Source organism: Python bivittatus, unplaced genomic scaffold, assembly GCF_059951505.1.
Source record: "Python bivittatus isolate LINGU-HERP-01145 unplaced genomic scaffold, Pbiv_v1 ctg000000_np1212, whole genome shotgun sequence".
Lineage (NCBI taxonomy): Eukaryota > Metazoa > Chordata > Lepidosauria > Squamata > Pythonidae > Python > Python bivittatus.
Genome location: NW_028277028.1, coordinates 3,509,280 through 3,527,002, shown reverse-complemented (window position 1 = coordinate 3,527,002; position 17,723 = coordinate 3,509,280). Strand labels below are relative to the sequence as shown.

At 38.2% G+C, this 17,723-nt stretch overlaps 1 long non-coding RNA gene across 2 annotated transcripts in view; it reads right to left on the bottom strand.

The window, feature by feature from the left end:
- LOC112540082 (uncharacterized) overlaps positions 1 to 17,723 on the bottom strand; it is a 71,702-nt gene that overhangs the window by 11,954 nt on the left and 42,025 nt on the right. The window contains exon 3 of one of the 2 annotated variants that reach the window (XR_015794860.1): positions 6,721 to 6,789. The exons of the other annotated variant lie outside the window; for it this stretch is intronic. This is a non-coding gene — a long non-coding RNA (uncharacterized LOC112540082). The remainder of the gene's footprint in view (positions 1 to 6,720; positions 6,790 to 17,723) is intronic. 2 annotated transcript variants of the gene reach the window in all.

The following is a 17,723-nucleotide window of genomic DNA, read 5'->3' as shown; positions in this document are numbered from 1 at the left end:
GGCTTAACTATCATATACCAGTGCTAAAATGATGTTTTTCCTTTTAATCCAACAGCAGCCAATGGCAGCCATAAGACGTGTTCTTCTTCATTCTGCTTTCACTCCCATTTCTTTCACATCTTTTCTTTTCATCCATGTCAATTTTTTCCCCAAGATCCACTCAGCACCGAAAAACGTATCTGTCTCATATTCATAACTTGTAACCTTCACTAGTTCTCTTAGTGTTTGATAAAAAAACAATACATTGAGTTATGCTTTTAGATTTATATTTATTCCATTGCATGCATATGGATTAAAGCACATATTTTTAAAATAAATACCAATTATTTTTTTCCTTCATTCTTGGGTCTCTGAATGGACCAATAACATTTTCTGTACTCTTCCATCCATTCATTCACCTAGCACAATGATTTTATCCACTGGGTTACATTCATTCAAAATATTCATATCTGGTTCTTCCATTATTTGTTCATTGTTGCGTAGCTTGCAGTTATCACCAATCTATGCTTCCTATTTTTATATATGCCACATCAACCTAGATGGCCCCAATTCATATTTTCTGACATACATTTTATTCCTTTCCTTTCTAATTAAACTTACATATTTCCTTGCATGTTTTAATCCACTCCACAAGATCAAATCACATTCTTTCAGCTCAATTTTATCTTTTCCTCTTCTCTTATTTTCACACAAAATATATCTCTATTTTTGTTTGCTTGTTTTCTTTCATTTGTTAATTCATGCTTTTACCATTTACTCTTCTTAGAATTCAAGTTGAAATCTTCCATATGCTATAGTCATCACCAGATGGGTCCATAAATATTGACCTACGTTGCCCATCATGGCTTTGGTCAATCAAGGCTTTCACTTTCTAATAGGATAGAGAAGTTACCAGCATTAGATGTACCTGTGCCACATACAGTATTCCCTGCTAATGGTAAGGGCTGTACTAGTCAATTTTGGAACATTTGGGCCAATATATCATAAGCATACAAGCATACACTACAAACACAATGAGAGCCCAGCTTTATCCCAGGCATATTCATAGTGTTCTAACTAATGTCATATCTTTAATCTATAGAACACCTTGTAAGTCAACATACTGTTGCCTGCAACTAGGAGGTACGTGCCATGTACTGACACATACACAAATGTTGGTAATTGTTGCTTTTTGCTCCCCCTTGCTTTACCAGGAACAACTGCCTGCATCTGCTCAACCTGATGCCATGGGAAAAGCACACAATGTTCTGTTTCCAATCCTATCAGTTTGGATTAGTACCTGAAAGCCATTTTAGCCATTATTAGTATTCGTTTATTCTATTTATATATCTAATGATTCCTTTCCAAATTATTTTGAGAGAGACACAGCACAGTAAAAATACAGCAGGAATTTAAAATAGGAAAAATCTAAAAGAGAAATATTTTTCACAAGTTGACAGCTGTGAAACAACAGGCTGTACTGCACCTGGAACAGCAGTATCATCCAGTAGGTTACCAACTAAGGAAATGTTTTGAATTGATAGCTGAACAAAATAACATCAGTGGTTTGATCTTCACTTGATACCTCACAATGATGCCACAATATTAGGAGGAAATATTTCCAGCATGCTACAGTTACTTATTTAATTTCCCCAGGAATAATACCCAGAACAGGATCTATGGAGTTAGATTATACGTCCATTTGTTCCTATTATTTAGCTATTCATTGCATGTATATTCCATCTTTCTTGTAGAGCTCAAGGCAGATTTCATGTGGGTCTCTTCTAATTTTATCCCCAGAATAATCTCCTAAACTGAGAGGAAGTGAGTGGCTCAAAGTCATGTAGTGAGTTCCATGGTCAAGTGGGGATTAGAAGGTGAGCCTCTCTGGCTTAAATCCTTCATTTCTTAACCGCTACATTTACTTCTTCTTTTCAGCTCAAAGAACCATACAATTTTAGTCACTCTTGTAGGTAGCATGAAGTAACAGGATGACATTGTTGCAAATTAAGGTCTACTGTGTATTTGTAGTAAAGGCAGTACAGATTTGATTGATTTCCTAAGTTATCTCTTTAACTATGCTATAATTATCAAAGTATTATACCCCCTTCCTCCTAATGCATGGCTACCAGTTGTTAATGATATATTTGTTTAATTAATTGCATGAGGCAAAGCCAAGTTTGATGTTCTAATAAACAGGCCATTACCTTTGGTAATGACCAATTTGGGATGATGGTTACCAGCTGTATTCTATATCTTATGAAAAAGAGGCAACAGCGCCGTTTTTAGTCCAAGTAGGCAGCCAGATTTTAACAGAGGCAATTGTTTTTAAATGCTGTCCTCGTGATTCACCTCCAGTTTGTCACAAGTACTAATGTGCTATAGCCAGTACATTTTTTAAAAAAGCCCACAAACTGAGAAAAAGGTTAAAAAAAAAAACTTCTCTAAGAAAGATAAGGGAGAATTGGAAAATAAATACTTTCTGCTTAATATTTCATTTAATACAGAATTCTAGAACAACATAACAATTTACTTTATACTGTAGTCCTATATCTTTGAAATGATTCTTATCCACTATAAGAAGAAATAATTTAGGTTCTGTGACAATTCAAGAAGGAATTGTGAAGGAAATGTCTGTAGTAGGAGCATGAGATACAGAAACGTGTGACCCAAAACAGCTGTGTATCAATAAGATTGGATCAGCATAGGTCTCAATAAAATCTATACCTTCTCTCCTTGGCAAGTATGTACAAAACACTGCATGGGCCATTACTTGTAAAAAGAAAGACAGTACTCACCATTATTCTATCCTCCCATATATTGATTAATCTGACTAGGAGCAGTTCTCACGTACCTTGTGCATAGATTTCTTTGCAACAACTGCTATGTGAGTTCATCATGAATGACTATGTGAAATTTATCTTTTACTGAGTTAAGCCATTGGTCCGTCTAGCTCAGTTCTGTCTACTTTGTTGCCTAGGCTACTCAACTGCAGAGTCTCTGCCCAGTAGATGAAGGGAAGACTGTGTGTCCTTCAGTTTTATTTGTCAAGCAGACATTTTCTAATGACAGCCAGGGCATAGCTATCAATCTGCAGTCAGCTTCTTAATTAACTCCTAGATTAAGACCAAACTTTAGGGAAGTAAAGGGAATTGGTAAGTCATTAGCCCTAAGAAAATACTGTAATTGTTGGGGTAATAGCAGGGCAAGGGTGGATAACTGGCCAAACATGACAAGTTTTATTCCAGATGATCCCAGTCTAGCAGCCTAACTTGCAGTGTACCCTAAAGGTGCAGATTAGTATAGTTTACAGGTTAAAATTTATATTTAATAAATTATTAAAGAGAAATTATTCAGTATTAGCATTGGTACTAAGGATCACAAAATAAAACTGAGCAATTGTTAGGAATTTACTATACAGGTAGTCCCCAGTTTAAGAAAAAGTTCTGTTCTCAAGGTCTATCCTTAAGTCAAATTTGTATGTAAGCCAGAACAGTATTATTGTAAAATACTGCATAAGTAGTATTGTATAATTAATTCAAACCATTATGTATTTAACTCAAATCATTGTGTATTTAACTAAAATTTTGCTACAATAGGCTCTGTTCTTAACTATGGGTTGTCTGTAATCCAGGTGTTCTTAACTGGGGACTACCTGTATTGCTCTGAAATAACATAGGAATAATAATAATTAAAAAAAGACATTTTTTCATGTGCCATTAAATCATGGTTGCCATTTTCAAGGTTGGGTATATAGATTAGCTCTCTTAGAAATAAAAGCCAGGCTTTCCATATTTCTTCCCAATTTGGAACTGTGCTCAGAGTCATCCAAGAAAAATGCTCAGTTATATGATTGAAACAGACAGTCCATTTATCCAAATAATTGCTACAGTTTTCATAGAAGTGGTTCACTTCTTCCGTAAAATCATTTAGTTGCCCTCTGATTCTTCTGAATTCTTCAAAATTTGCTTTACTCAAGTGCTTTCTCTCTTTGTCCACTTGCTACCACTGCTGTTTCTCTTTTTTGGCCCTTTCACGCATCATGCTTTTTGTTTTTGGATAACTTCATAGCCCTTCCTGGGTGAGTTCTCCAGAACTCACACATACACCTCTGGGCCTCCTTCATGTGCCAACTCATCTGTTGCTGCTACCACCACTACTGTTGCTTCTCTCCCCTGACATTTGCCTATGCAAGAACCTCTTGTCATTCTTTCAGGCCTTCATCACTCGCTTGCTCAATCTGATTATGCTCTCCTCCTCCTCCTCTTCTTCTTCCTCCTCATCTCTCCTGAAACCCCAGGAGCTTTTGCCCACATGCTGCCAAGCCCGCCCTCTTGGCTAATCACTGCTCCTGTTTCTCTTCTGCTTTCCTCTCTTTTCACCATGGTGTACTGAAAGCCAGGCCAAAACCCCCCCACAAAGGTTAAAAATGGGTGCAATTGGAAAATGGCCAAATCTAGCCCCTACACAGCTGTCTAGATCCTAGGGCAACCCTGAGCTAGAATTTGCCCAAAGGAATCCAGATGATTTCTAACCAGGATAGGAATCAATTGCAGTTGGATTCTCTTCTTGCTATGTAATCACTCATGCTATTTCTCCTCCTTCAAATGTGAGGCACAAAAAGCAATATAATCTTTGAAGATAAAGTACCCTTGGACATTCAAATGATGCAACTTAAACCTATTAGTCAAACAAACTCTACCCATTTTTTTTTAAATAAGATGAGGAAGAAATTGTAGCACAGAGGAAGAGAGAAAAGAAATGTGCATCATAAAAGCCAGATAGTTAAATCCTCAGATAACCTCGTCTGGTGATCATCTAAGAGGTTTTCCATGCTTACATGCAGGTTATGACATTTGGTGGGTAATGGGTTTCCATAGCAAATGCTTAGGTTTTTAAAATTTGGAAAGAGGGAGGATTTTTATCTACAAGGTATTTCAAGGCCTTTTAATAGCATATGCATAACTTGAAATACATCTGAAGCATGCAATTCTCAGGCAAATGTAAGGAATTTTGAGATGAATTTGAAATGTGACATACTGACATTATTTTCCATATAAAAAATCTACTGAAAAGTCATTTATAAATATGTAGTTGTTTTCTGTCTTGATTTCTATTACTTCTACTTGAATGTTTGATTGCTGCCTCAAAGTTAATGCTTTCAAAATGAAAGAGCTTATTGTTCCTCACAAGCCTTCCTGTCCTTTTGTATAGTTTTTGTATCCATTGATCCCATTATCATCTAGTCTGTTGATTGGGCATGAAGTCTTTGCTTTATTTTTCATTTCTTTTTCTTCTTTGCTGCCCACATTCTGTCTGTTCCCATGGCCTTATCACTTCTCCCTGTTCCATTTAGCAATTCTCCTCTTTCACTTGGGGGAACTAGCTTCTGTTCTCTTTGTCTTGTATCTTGAATCCTGCCTTTCCACATTCACTCCTCTGCTAAAATCATTCACATCTCATCTCCCAGGCCACCCCCCCCCCCCCAATCTCTACTTTGAATTAAGAACAACCCCCTTCTCTTGACTGTAAAACCTTTCACCATGTGGATATTTGGGCGTGGCTCAGCCAAAAAACTCAGATTTGCAAGAACAATGAGAAATAATTGAGGAAAAATTCTCAACCAGCATACTCCAGGGATAAATGTTCTCTTCTGTTTTCTGCACTTTTATGAAGCCTACATTCCAGGATTTGCAATGAAAAAAATGACCCTATATATACTGTAAAGTTCTAGGACATACGCACCAATTTCTGTTGGGTTCAAAACAGGTTACAGACAATATTATTGATTTGATCCAGTGAGAGGAATGGGAAGGGAAATAGGGGCTCCTGCTATAATTGCTGGAACTGCTGTGTACCAAAGTGACTGGAAGTTCATAGAGACACAAAGAGAGTCAATTAGTGTGGATTGCCAGAACATCCATTAGCAGTAATTCTTCGGGGCTTTTCTTTAGGTTATTAAACATTTCAAGGCAATAGTGGATGACCTGCAATCACACCACTTAACAGCTGCTACCATATCACTTGCCAAAAGCCAGGAAGAAAAAAGTGTTATTTTCATGAAATGCGTTACTGGGATCTAAGAGGCTGCAGTTGTGTCCTGAGTCACAACAACTGATTTCATTACTGCAAAGCAGCATATGCATATTTGAACTCATAACTATCCACCTATGGGCCAGACCTCTAGGATTCCAAATCATTCTGAGAGTTAGAAAACCAACTATATACCCTCATTGTTAGTATAAACCATTCCAACCTGGAAAATGTCATCTCATAACCAGAAAGCAGTATATTGTATAAATAGTTGCTCACAGAAATGCCAAAGACAGGTCATCTCCGTAAAAACAACTGTGACAAATCCCTTTTTAATTCTTTTTAAACGTATGGTTCAATAACTCTCCTAAAGTATATGGTTACTTGTTTAGAGACTTGAATAGATGGAATTCCTCTAGCATTTCCCCAAAAGCCTCTTCTATATGACACAATGGGTGAAAACTCATCACTGTATTTATTACTCTTACACAGAGTTATTATGAAGATAGGTCAGCTGCTATTTTCTGATTTGCTGGCTAGATCCATGAAAACAGAAATGAAGATTTTGCTTGATAAGGCAAAAGAACATTCAGTCTCTCCAAAAAGGTTGGCTTTTAATTATATTCTACATTCTATTAAACTGAGAATTGTGCTGGGGGAGGATGGAGGAAGGAAGGAAGAAGAGGAAAAACAAATAGAAGGCCCTACCTAACAACATCCAAGCAGAAGGATTCATCAGTCCTCCTCACTTCAGTGTACTCTGAACAGGATCTGAAACTTAAGAGTCACAAATGTGAGATGGGCTGCTATATTAAATAATTAAATAAATAAATAGACAGTTAATACAACTAGCTAGCTAGACTGACTCTTGATTTTATTTGGAATTATTTGTGCATGATTGTTTCCTTTTCTCTTTTACCTATACTACCCCCTTTATATCTTGCTTAAAATCCACATTGGTTTAAAATGGGACCTTCTCTATAAAGCTTTCTTTGCCAACAAGTTTGCATAGTTGCACAGCTATCTCTTGTGTTTCAGGACTGGGACATGATTTGTTTAATTTTTTGCTTCTAGACTTTGGGCAGGAATATTCAAAGCACCTTCTTCTTTGCTATTTCAAAGGGCTAGGCTCAAGGAAAAAATCCTTGGTGGAAGAATTAAGACTTCCCAGCTGGACAGGGAGAAGGGCGCCAGGAAGTGCAAAATATCTGAAGCATATTTTATTGGGGAACTCTTGGGAGATGGAGTCCACCAGTGAGGATAAAATCTCTCAGCTCATAGTACTCATCATCTCCTTTAATTTGTTGGGCAAAAACTAAGAAAACTGACATACAAAGCAAGGGCAAATGAATAGGAAAGGACTGTATCTTTTAGTCAACAAGGCAAAGAGTTAAGAATTTAAGTACAGATAAGAATTTATATAATTTATGGGGAATAATTCATTTATTAATGTGTATATAATGGGATTGAAAGAACATCATGTGGGTGAACATATAAATTGCTGAATGCCATAGCAGTCAAAGAAAAGAAATTCCATTTTTCTACCTTTTCCATTATTTTATCTTGAAAGATTTCCTCAAGATGAATAAATAATTTTTTATATTAAAACAGGAGAATCCATTTATATGTTTATATAAACAAGACTCCCCCCCCCAAAAATAGCTCATTAATATTACAGCATGAATTGATTTTTTGGATAGATTTTTTGGATAGATCAATAGGCAAACCACAATCCTATATCCATATACGCACAGTGCAGAAACCCCAACAGATATTATGTAATATTTTTCTTGCAGAAACTGTGTATTTCAGGTAAAACTGGAAACAATAATGCATGTTTGAAAAAAATGCATGAAAATATGTACAAATTTCAGTATTTTTTAAAAAAATCTGAAATTCAATAAATTGAACTTGACAAAAATGAGAAACTAAAAGTACTTGAATTTAACATATATGCAAATCTCAGCTCATGCAAAAACTGAAATAGAGTTGAGGGTGGGTATGGGGGGCAGTCAGTCAAGGTCAGCTAGGTACTGCTACCTGACAACCTTGGCTAAACCTAAACATGTAAGCAAAGTTGGACTTACAGGTAGTCCTCACCTAATGACCACAATTGGGACTGGTATCTCAGTCATTGAGCAAAGCAGTCGTTAAGCGAGATCGATGTGACTGCTTTGCTCAATAACCACAATCCGGGCACTCCCAGGTTGTTAAACGGACAGAGCGAAAGAGCTGTCTGCTGAAGGATTTCAGCTCACCATGGAGCTCAAATCCTCCCGGCAAGCAGCCTTTTCACTCTCAAATGTTCCTAAAGCTCATCGAAGGGTTTGCCCTCCCCTCCATGGACAGAGGGGAAATCCTTCCTGGGGATGGAGGAATGGAGGTCAGATCTTCAGGATTTGAGCTCTGTTCCTGCTCAGCACTGAGAGGGGAGGGGAAAACTCTCAGTGGTGGGCAGGTATGGAGGTCAAATCCTGAAGAACCTCTCAGTGGTGGGTAGGAATGGGGCTCATATCTTCAGGATTTGAGCTCCGTTCCTTCACACCGCTGAGAGGTTTAGCAGTGTGAAGGAATGGAGCTCAAATCCTGAAGATTTGAGGTCCATTTATTCACACTGCCAAGGGGTTTCCCCTCCACTCTGCAAACAGAGGGGAAATCCTTGGAGGAGTTGGAGGAATGGAGCTCAAATCTTCAGGATTTGAGCTCCATTCCTGCACACCACCATGTCTCCTCCGCTTGCAACCTTCCCTGCCAGCTTCCAGTGGTGATCACATGATCATGGGGCACTTGGCAACCAGTCATAAATGCAAGCCGGTTGCCAAGTGCCCAAAATGTAGCCATGTGACTGTGCACAGGGGGGCAGCGTGATGTTTTACAATGGCCAGAAGTGCTTTATGGGATGTAATGCACCCTTTTTGAGACCGTTGTAACTTCAAACAAGCGTTAAACAAATGGTCATTAAGTGAGGACTACATGTATATCACCTAAGACACTACTAGGAAATACCAGGCCTTAGGCTAGTTTGGGAAATCAGATTCTATTCTATTCTATTCTATTCTATTCTATTCTATTCTATTCTATTCTATTCTATTCTATTCTATTCTATTCTATTCTATTCTATTCCATTCCATTCCATTCCATTCCATTCCATTCCATTCCATTCCATTCCATCCCATCCACTCCACTCCACTCCACTCCACTCCACTCCACTCCACTCCACTCCACTCCACTCCACTCTTCTATATATCCCAGACTAAGGCAGTGGTAAAGGTATTTTTGTTGCCAAAAATCTACATGGATGCATGTAGTCACCAGGAGTTTAAATTGACTCAAAGATGACTTTGTTTATTATTTTAGAGGACTAAAATATTTCCAAGACAGCCAGTGTGGTGTAGTAGTTAAGATACCAGGCTAGAAACCAGGAGATTGTGAGTTCCAGCCCCACTTTAGACATGAAGCCATCGGGGTGACATTGGGCCAGTCAGTCTCTCACAGCCCCAGGAAGGAGGCAAGAGCAAACCACTTTTGAAAGTGTTGCCAAGAAAACTGTGGGGACTTGTCCAGGCAGTTGCCAGGAGTCAAGACTGACTTGAAGGTACCAAAATAAATAAACAAATAAATAAAATCCAGTCCTGAAACAATAAAAATACAAGGCTAAGCATAACACAGAAAATAGATGGACTATGCACACCCTATCCTGTACAGCAGGGTTCCTCAACCTTGGTGACTTGAAGATGTGTGGACTTCAACTCCCAGAATTCCCCAGCCAGCCATGGGGTCCACACATCTTCAAGTCACCAAGGTTGAGGAACCTGCTGTAGAGCTCCCTGATAGCACCACCAGTTAGTTTCTTGTAGTGTTCTTCTTACCACTACAAGAAAGTAACTGGTGGTGCTATCAGGGAGCACCACCAGTTGAAAATTTTAAAAAGTGTGTTTGCTATAGCAGTAAAAGTGGCCACACTGCATGAGTGGGGGGCAGCAGGAGCTTGGGGAAAGTTGGCATGGTATCAATATGTAGGTGGTAGTGGTGGTGGTGGCAGCAGCAACTGGTGGCCTTTATCAGTCACCTGCACAAATGGACCAATGAAGGCTCATGCTGGGACTTAGGTTCCAGTCTATTGTTCTCCAGAAACTGAGGTCCAGCTGCTGCCTCTGATTCTGGAGAGAAAGCACAAAGAATGCCATCATGACCAGTAGATAGACTCTCCCGAATTTAGCAGTGTTTAGGTAATCTGTTTCTATACCTCACAAGGAAGGAAATATAGCAAGGTCAGGATATAGCTGTGATCTCACTGCAGATGTCATGATGCAAATTTGTTCAACTGAAGAATGAAAAGGGGCTACGTTAGCTTTCACCCACCAGACGGATGAGAGGGCAGAGAGGTGTGAGGTTCATTTCATCAGTCAGAAGTCCAAATAGGACCCTGCCAGGCTTCTGCTTTATTGATTTGTTACCTGTGAATGCAGGTAAGTAATGTTTAAGGGAAGCATGAACTCTGTTTTTATAAATGTAACAATTTTATATAATCACAGCATCCCTCCAGCAGAGCTTATTTATACTCCCACCCAGCTCCCACCTCCAGTCTGGTTATATTGATTAGGTCTAAGCAAACAGCCTTGTACTTGTGATGCTTCATTTATCAAATTTATGCTCAAAATTGTCCTTAAACTCTCTGCAGTCTATAAATGATGCTTACAAAAATGTAGGCAGTTCACATGCAAGTGAAGTCAGCAGTTCCACATACATTTACCATATAGTGTACATATGTTTGAATGCACAATATAATTCATAATATAATATAAATATATAATTTTTGTATGTGTATGCATGCCTTTGAGTTCATTTTGACTCCTGGTTACTGTCTGGACAAGTCCCTGCAGTTTTCTTGGCGAGATTTCGGAAGTGGTTTGCCATTGCCTGCTTCCTAGAGCTGAGAGAGAGTGATCAGTCCAAGGTCACCCAGCTGGCTTCATGTCTAAGGTGGGACTAGAACTCATGGTCCTCCAGTTTCTACTCTGATGCCTCAACCACTACACCAAACTGGCTCTCCCATTGCATTGCATTGTATTGCGTTGCGTTGCGCTGCGCTGCGCTATATTATATTATATTATATTATATTATATTATATTATATTATATTATATTATATGAAATAATAATAATGCTCAGGAAAAAAATAGGGAGGAAAACATACTCCTCCTAAATCATGTCACTACTGTAAAAATAAAGTGAATGAGAAGCAAACACACACACAGAGTATTCTAAACATAAAACTTTTACAAGTGCAGTGCAGAGAAACAAACACTTATTATAGGATCATGGCATTTAATGGAATATAAAAGAAATATGTAGAAAGTTATGGAATAATACTGTCCTGAAGGTCCTTCAAAGCTTCAGTGAAAAAAAGCAGTATTTCTAGGATGCTGTTCATTCCATGTAAATGGAAGTCCTACCTGCACTTTAGTTCACAGAATTGTACTCCTAACTTTAACTAATAATGCGTGTGGTTGAAGTCTAAAATAGTGTTTTACATTTTACTCTACATTTATCACCTGCAGTCATTCACAAACTTCTGTAGGCAGGGGCAAATGTTGAAAGGGGTGTTGTGATGTCATGAAAAATGTTTCATCATTTTGGTGGTGGCATGGATAGGAACAGATGCCTACGGATGCAATCAATTTTTTTTCTCTATATTTGGGTGCCAAAATGTGATAATAACTTATTCTAGAGAATTCTGCTGCACATCTGAAAGTGCTGAAAGTTCAAAAGTCTTTTCTCAAGAATGAAACTTTTTTTAAAAAAAGAAAGTATGGTATTCTGCATCCTGAGGATCCATTGGAGATGGCATCTCTGTGCACCAATGAACCTATTTAAATATTAGGGGAAATGGCAAGAGATAGATAAGGGGAAGGACCTTCACAAGCTGTCACTGTGGTTTATTTCTCACCTGGCCTCTTGTTGGTTGAATGAGTTTCTGTGTTTAAGAGACAAGAAAACTTCCTCCCTCTCATTTTCTCTCTCTCTCTTCCCAAGATCTGATTTAGCTAGAATTGAGACTCTTCCATCTTCAGGCATTTCATAATAAATCTAGCTTTTACTTCAGATACAATGAACACCTGCTAGTGCATATTGATAGCTGAGCTTTGCCTGTATTTTGCATCCAAGGCAGCTATTTTATTAATGTAATATATATTAATATATTACATATTATATATAATACATTAATTAATATATTAATGGGACATTCTGCTACTAGTTATTCAGTATTCTTTCAACCTCTACTTATGTTCAGGAGCATATCCTCTCACAAAGGCTTCTGCTGAATTCAAATCTGCACCAGGAATTGCTAGCAAAATCTTCCAGAGGTTTGCTAGCTGTCTATGTACAGTAGGTTTAAATTTAAAAATGGAACCACTTATTAATGAAGCCAATGGCCCTATAGTTGCCTTCCATATACAAAATCTTAAATTCAGTATGATGGCATTGCATCCTTTGGTTTCCCTGCCTCCATGTCTGATCCCATCCACCCAAAGTCAGTGTGTCATATCACAAAATGCAGATAATCATTAGAGGGAAGAAAAGGGTGGTGTTGTTTTAAGCTACATTCTCTAGGTTAAATATTCAGTGGTTCTACACAAGGTGACTTCTCAAATGGTAATATTTTTAAAGAGAGAACCAGGTCACATTGCAGTATTCTCCATTTGGATTCTTCCAAATGGAAAAGTGTAAGCTTGAGGCAGCTCTTCTCCTCTCCATTATTCAGAGAAGAAGCCCCACTTTTTTCAGGCTTCTCTGGTGCTTGAAAAAAATTGCCACTGCTCCTAGAGCTGCAATTAACATTATTAAATAGATTCTTTACAGACTGAAAAAGTTGAGCTATTTTAAAGCATAAGAGAGAGGCATTGTGTGCATACTTCTATGAGGTCCAGAGCACTTCCAAATCATTGTTGAAGCATGCACAACCCTATTCAGCAGAAAGTCTGTACTTCTAGTAACATAGATGCCCCAATGGGAGAAGGGGTACTGCAATGTTTTGCTTATATTGTGCCAATGTAGCATACATATTGTTCTTTCAGACATACATGATCCCTTATAATCATGAGACTATATTATTTTTAATTATAGTAATTAATGCTGTGGAAGAATCTTTTATTGGAAATGACCAAGGCAGGCAAATGCCACGAAGGTTCCCAGCCCGCTTTTTTTGGATCCTGAATGTTGATCTGTTGGTTGTGACAAGAGTTAACCATCTGGCTTGTTGCCCAAGTCTGACATCGTGGGCTGAGAGAGAGTGACTGGCTCAAAGTCACCCAACCTGCTTTCATGCCTAAGGTGGGACTAGAACTCAGTCTTTTGGTTTCTAGCTTGGAGCCTTAACCACTACATCAAACCAGCTCTCGAATCTCCTTCACCAAATATCCATAGGAGTACCCTATGTGAGAAACATCCTTTGGAGTTCTTAGTTGCTATGTATTGGAAAACACTCCACTCTTTAAATGATTTCCAAAAAAGACCACTATAAGGGCAAATGTCATAAAGGTAAATGGTACTACTCAATGGATTCTGTTACGTCCTCTTGCTGCACCTAATGGCACAGGAAAAAGATGTAGAAACAAGATCCAACAATACTAACATTGTTGAATGAGCTGTAATACTTCAGAGTATTATGAGATCCCTTACATTCTATGTATTTGTTTGTGCATGAGAGGATGGGGTGGGGGTGAGGAAGGAATTAGCACAGGAGGAAGAAAGCATATTTCCAAGAGAAGTTACTAGAAATTAATGGATGAGAGAGACACCTGGCATGTATTACTGAGAACAATATCTGTGAGGGGGTGTTGTGTCAAAATCAGTCAAATGGTGAATGGAATGTCACTTGATAGATTAGGACTTCGTAAGTTTTCCTCCTAGCCAAATAATGTGAGGGAGTGAAGCACAGACAATGATTCAAAATTATCTGGGATTAAACAAAGCATCAAGTTCAAGAGAATAGTTATATTCAAGGTACAAATCAAATCTAAGCTCAAGTAGTTAATCCTAGAGTACAATGCAAAGGTTCTGACAAATGACCCTGGGATAAAAACAAAGCAGAACTGAGTCATGTCCAACTGGCTATCTTATATCCCAACTTCAAACTGCTATGGTAAACCAGCTAGATTATATTACTTCAATTCAAATTGCTGCTCTGTTGGGATTCACAGTTACTATTTAGTAGGCCATTACTCTCCTTGTACCTTGAACTTCAGTTCTCTAGCTGTCATCCCGCTGTTCCCCTCACAGACTTGAAAGATTCCCGAGGAAGTCCTAATTGGGCTTGGGGTTGGAGAATGGCAAATTCTTCCCTTTTACAATTCCATGATGATAGGACCATAAATATCTTTTCAGTAATGGAACATGGACCTGACTAAGTAAGCGATCAGTGCAAGTCATGCATGTTTTTCAAGAAAAGAAATTCTTGAAAAGAAACTCTGAATTTCTGATTAGCTGGGTTTTAGAACTCAGAATGCCAGAAATTCTTCATTACATTATAATCAGGTGCTATAATTTATAGCAGGGCAAGAGTTACAGGACCCATTTTCCTTGGAATTAAAAGTTCTAACAAGACAGCATACTTTATAGACAGGAAGAATAAAGATCTCCTATGTGGTGGGGCAAGGCAGATAGTTTCAGGGTTTCAGAGAGATGAAAGTTGCCCAGTATTGCATAGGAAGTCAATAGCTGCCCTTATTCTACTACAGAATAGAAGGTGAGCTCTGCTGGATCAAGCCAAAAGATCTATTTATTGGCAAAAAGATCTTATGAAAAATGTAACATAAAGCTCCATGTAAGAAGGATCAGAATTCTGCAAGCCATGGTATTCTCTGTGACACTCTATGGAAGCCAAAGTTGGACAATGAAGAAGCTCGATAGGAAAAGTATTGACACTTTTGAACTTTGGTGTTGGAGAAGACTCCTGAGAATATCATGGGCAGTGAAGAAAACATCCAATGGATCATTGAACAAATCAACCCAGAGTTCTCACTCAAAGCACAAATGGCCAGGCTCAAATTATCCTACTTCAGACATATATGAAGTCCTAGCTCTCGCTAATGCTGGGAAACGTGGAAAGAAAGCAAAGAAGAGGATGGCCAGCAGTGAGGTGGATGAATTCAGTTACAGTGGCAATGAGTGCAGTTGGAAAACCTGAAAGACCAGGTTAGGGATAGATTGTCATGGAGAAAATCTATTTATGTGGTTGCTAGGAGTCGAAAATGACTCAATGGCACACAATCTATTGTTCAGTTGTTAAGTCATGTCCGACTCTTCATGACACCATGAACCATATCGCGCCAGGCCTTCCTGTCCTTCACTGCCTCCCTGAGTTAGCTCAGTTTCATGCTCATTGCTTCAGTGACATAATCTATCATCAAGGACAAAAAAAAAAAAAAATTACTGCTACAGGGAAAAGTGACACAGGCTCCATCCTTCCATTTAGCATTTTTGTAATACATGTCTTGTTTATGTAGAAATACTTGAAATGTTAAAAGAATTGCTAGAGTATTTGAATAATGGAGCATTCTTCTGCATTCCCATCATTCAGCATAGAGTAAGGATAGAACATCTCTAGTCATCAAGGCTTCTCATCCAACCCAACAAAACCTAGTAGAGTCCCTTCCTGTATATCATCCCTTAGAATTAATGTTTCATGATGGAGAAAGGAATTATATCTGTTACTCTATACTGAGATTGCTCAGTGTATAGAAAAATGACACTACTATGTCTTCCATGATTGCTCAGACACTAGCATGCTCCCAAGAGGCAATCTGGCTCTTGAATTCAAATTAATAACTTTCCTTTAGTGTAGAGAGAAAGTCCTGGTTGCCTAAATCCATCCAAAATATTTCTTTATTCAAAACAATAACAAACTGAAGCAGAATTGTTTGTACTATTCTAATGCAGTGCTGGACCATTGGCCGAGTGGATTAGTAGGAATGAATGAATTCCTGTGCCTCATGAAAACATTAAACCAAAGATCTATCAAGGACAATAAGTGGCTAGTTCAATGGAAGTACAGCTTTTAAGACCCTGTGAATCAATATTTTACTAATCAGCAAATTAATTGCCATCTCCCATCTCCTAGCGTACTTGCAAATGTTGATGTGTCATTCATACTGGTTGGTCGTTAAGACTGGCAAACAAATTTCATTTTTGTTGAATCTGTTTCAGTGTAGCCTCACTTGAATGCTTCCAGACAGAGAGCACCAAATAATGCCAATTCTGGACTCTTCTGTCTTTTCCTTCTAGAAGAAAAAAAATTTCTGCTGATAGGAAACACAGAAGGCAATAAAAGCCACCTGTCTCCCATGCAATATTCTTGTAACTAAAAAGTTATTTAACAAGTAAGAAAAGGGAAGACAGCAGTCCGGACCAAGCTTGTCACCTTCAAGGCAATATTGTATTGGGGAAATGGGGAGAAGAGGAAAAACCAAATTACTGTTGAAGTTCCTCACATTATTGCAACTTCTGACTTCCTGCCAGCTTCCTCATTGACTTTACTTGTGGGAAGCTGGCAGGGAAGTTTGCAAATTATGATCACGTGACTGTGGGACGTTGCGACGGTTGGAAGTCTAGGCCAGTTGCTGAGTTCCTGGATGCTGATCACATGACTGTGGGGCACTGTGATGGACGGAACTTCAAGGACCAGTTGTAATGTTGCAAGTTTGAATGGTCACTGAATGAATGGTTGTTACATGAGGACCACTTGTACTAACAATATTACTGACAAATGATGTGGGAAATTCTCCAAGCACATTTCAAGAAATTATCTAAATCTATCAAGCACCTAGGTCAGATCACACTTACCTTGCAACAAATTATATGACCTGCTGGTTTAAAACTGACTGGAGAATGATTGTCTATAACAGTAGAGTGGGCTTCTGCACCTTCAGATCAATTGAACTTATCTAACAGATAATTAGATCCAGTAGTGACCAAATAATAATTGATCTGATACGACAAGTCAGTATAAAAATTTATTACTCTTGTAGTCTTCTATAAATTTTAGCATTATTTATACCATTTTATAGTTGTTTTAGTCAATTACAGTATTTAGATTATTTGTTGTAAAATTAACTGTAACTACAAAGGATTTTTTTGTTTATAATATCTTCTCACTGCAATTTTACCCTAATAATTCTATTCACATTCTATTTTATGCTATTAACATGATTTTTGTTTTTATACTTATTGTAATGTAAGAGCTATGTCATTGGTTATATGCTGGTCTATGACCGAAATAAAATTGATTGATTGATTGATTGAATTAGATCCAGTGTGTGTCATTCTGCATGAACGGGGCCATCTAGGACTGGTCCATGGTTGCCATGGACAACCTGAAATTCTAAGCCATTTATGATTGGATAACCTCAGCCTGGACATTGAACTCCTCCAGCAAATCATTTTACTTAAGTTTGCCTGACCCTAGCTGGAGGGGTATATGATTTCTTGGGAAAATTTCTCTTGGCAACACAGTTCTCCATCAATTGGTAATGTTCACAAAATTGTAGGTACCCATCTGATTTCAAAACTGAGAGTATAAGGGCTGCCAAACTAAGAACTGGATGGGTTCGACAATGCACAGAGTCTATGACCAATTTATTTCTTGATCCACTTCGTAATTCAGCACTTCAGGGAACGGGAACTTGCTGAATTTTCTAAACTCTTGACATA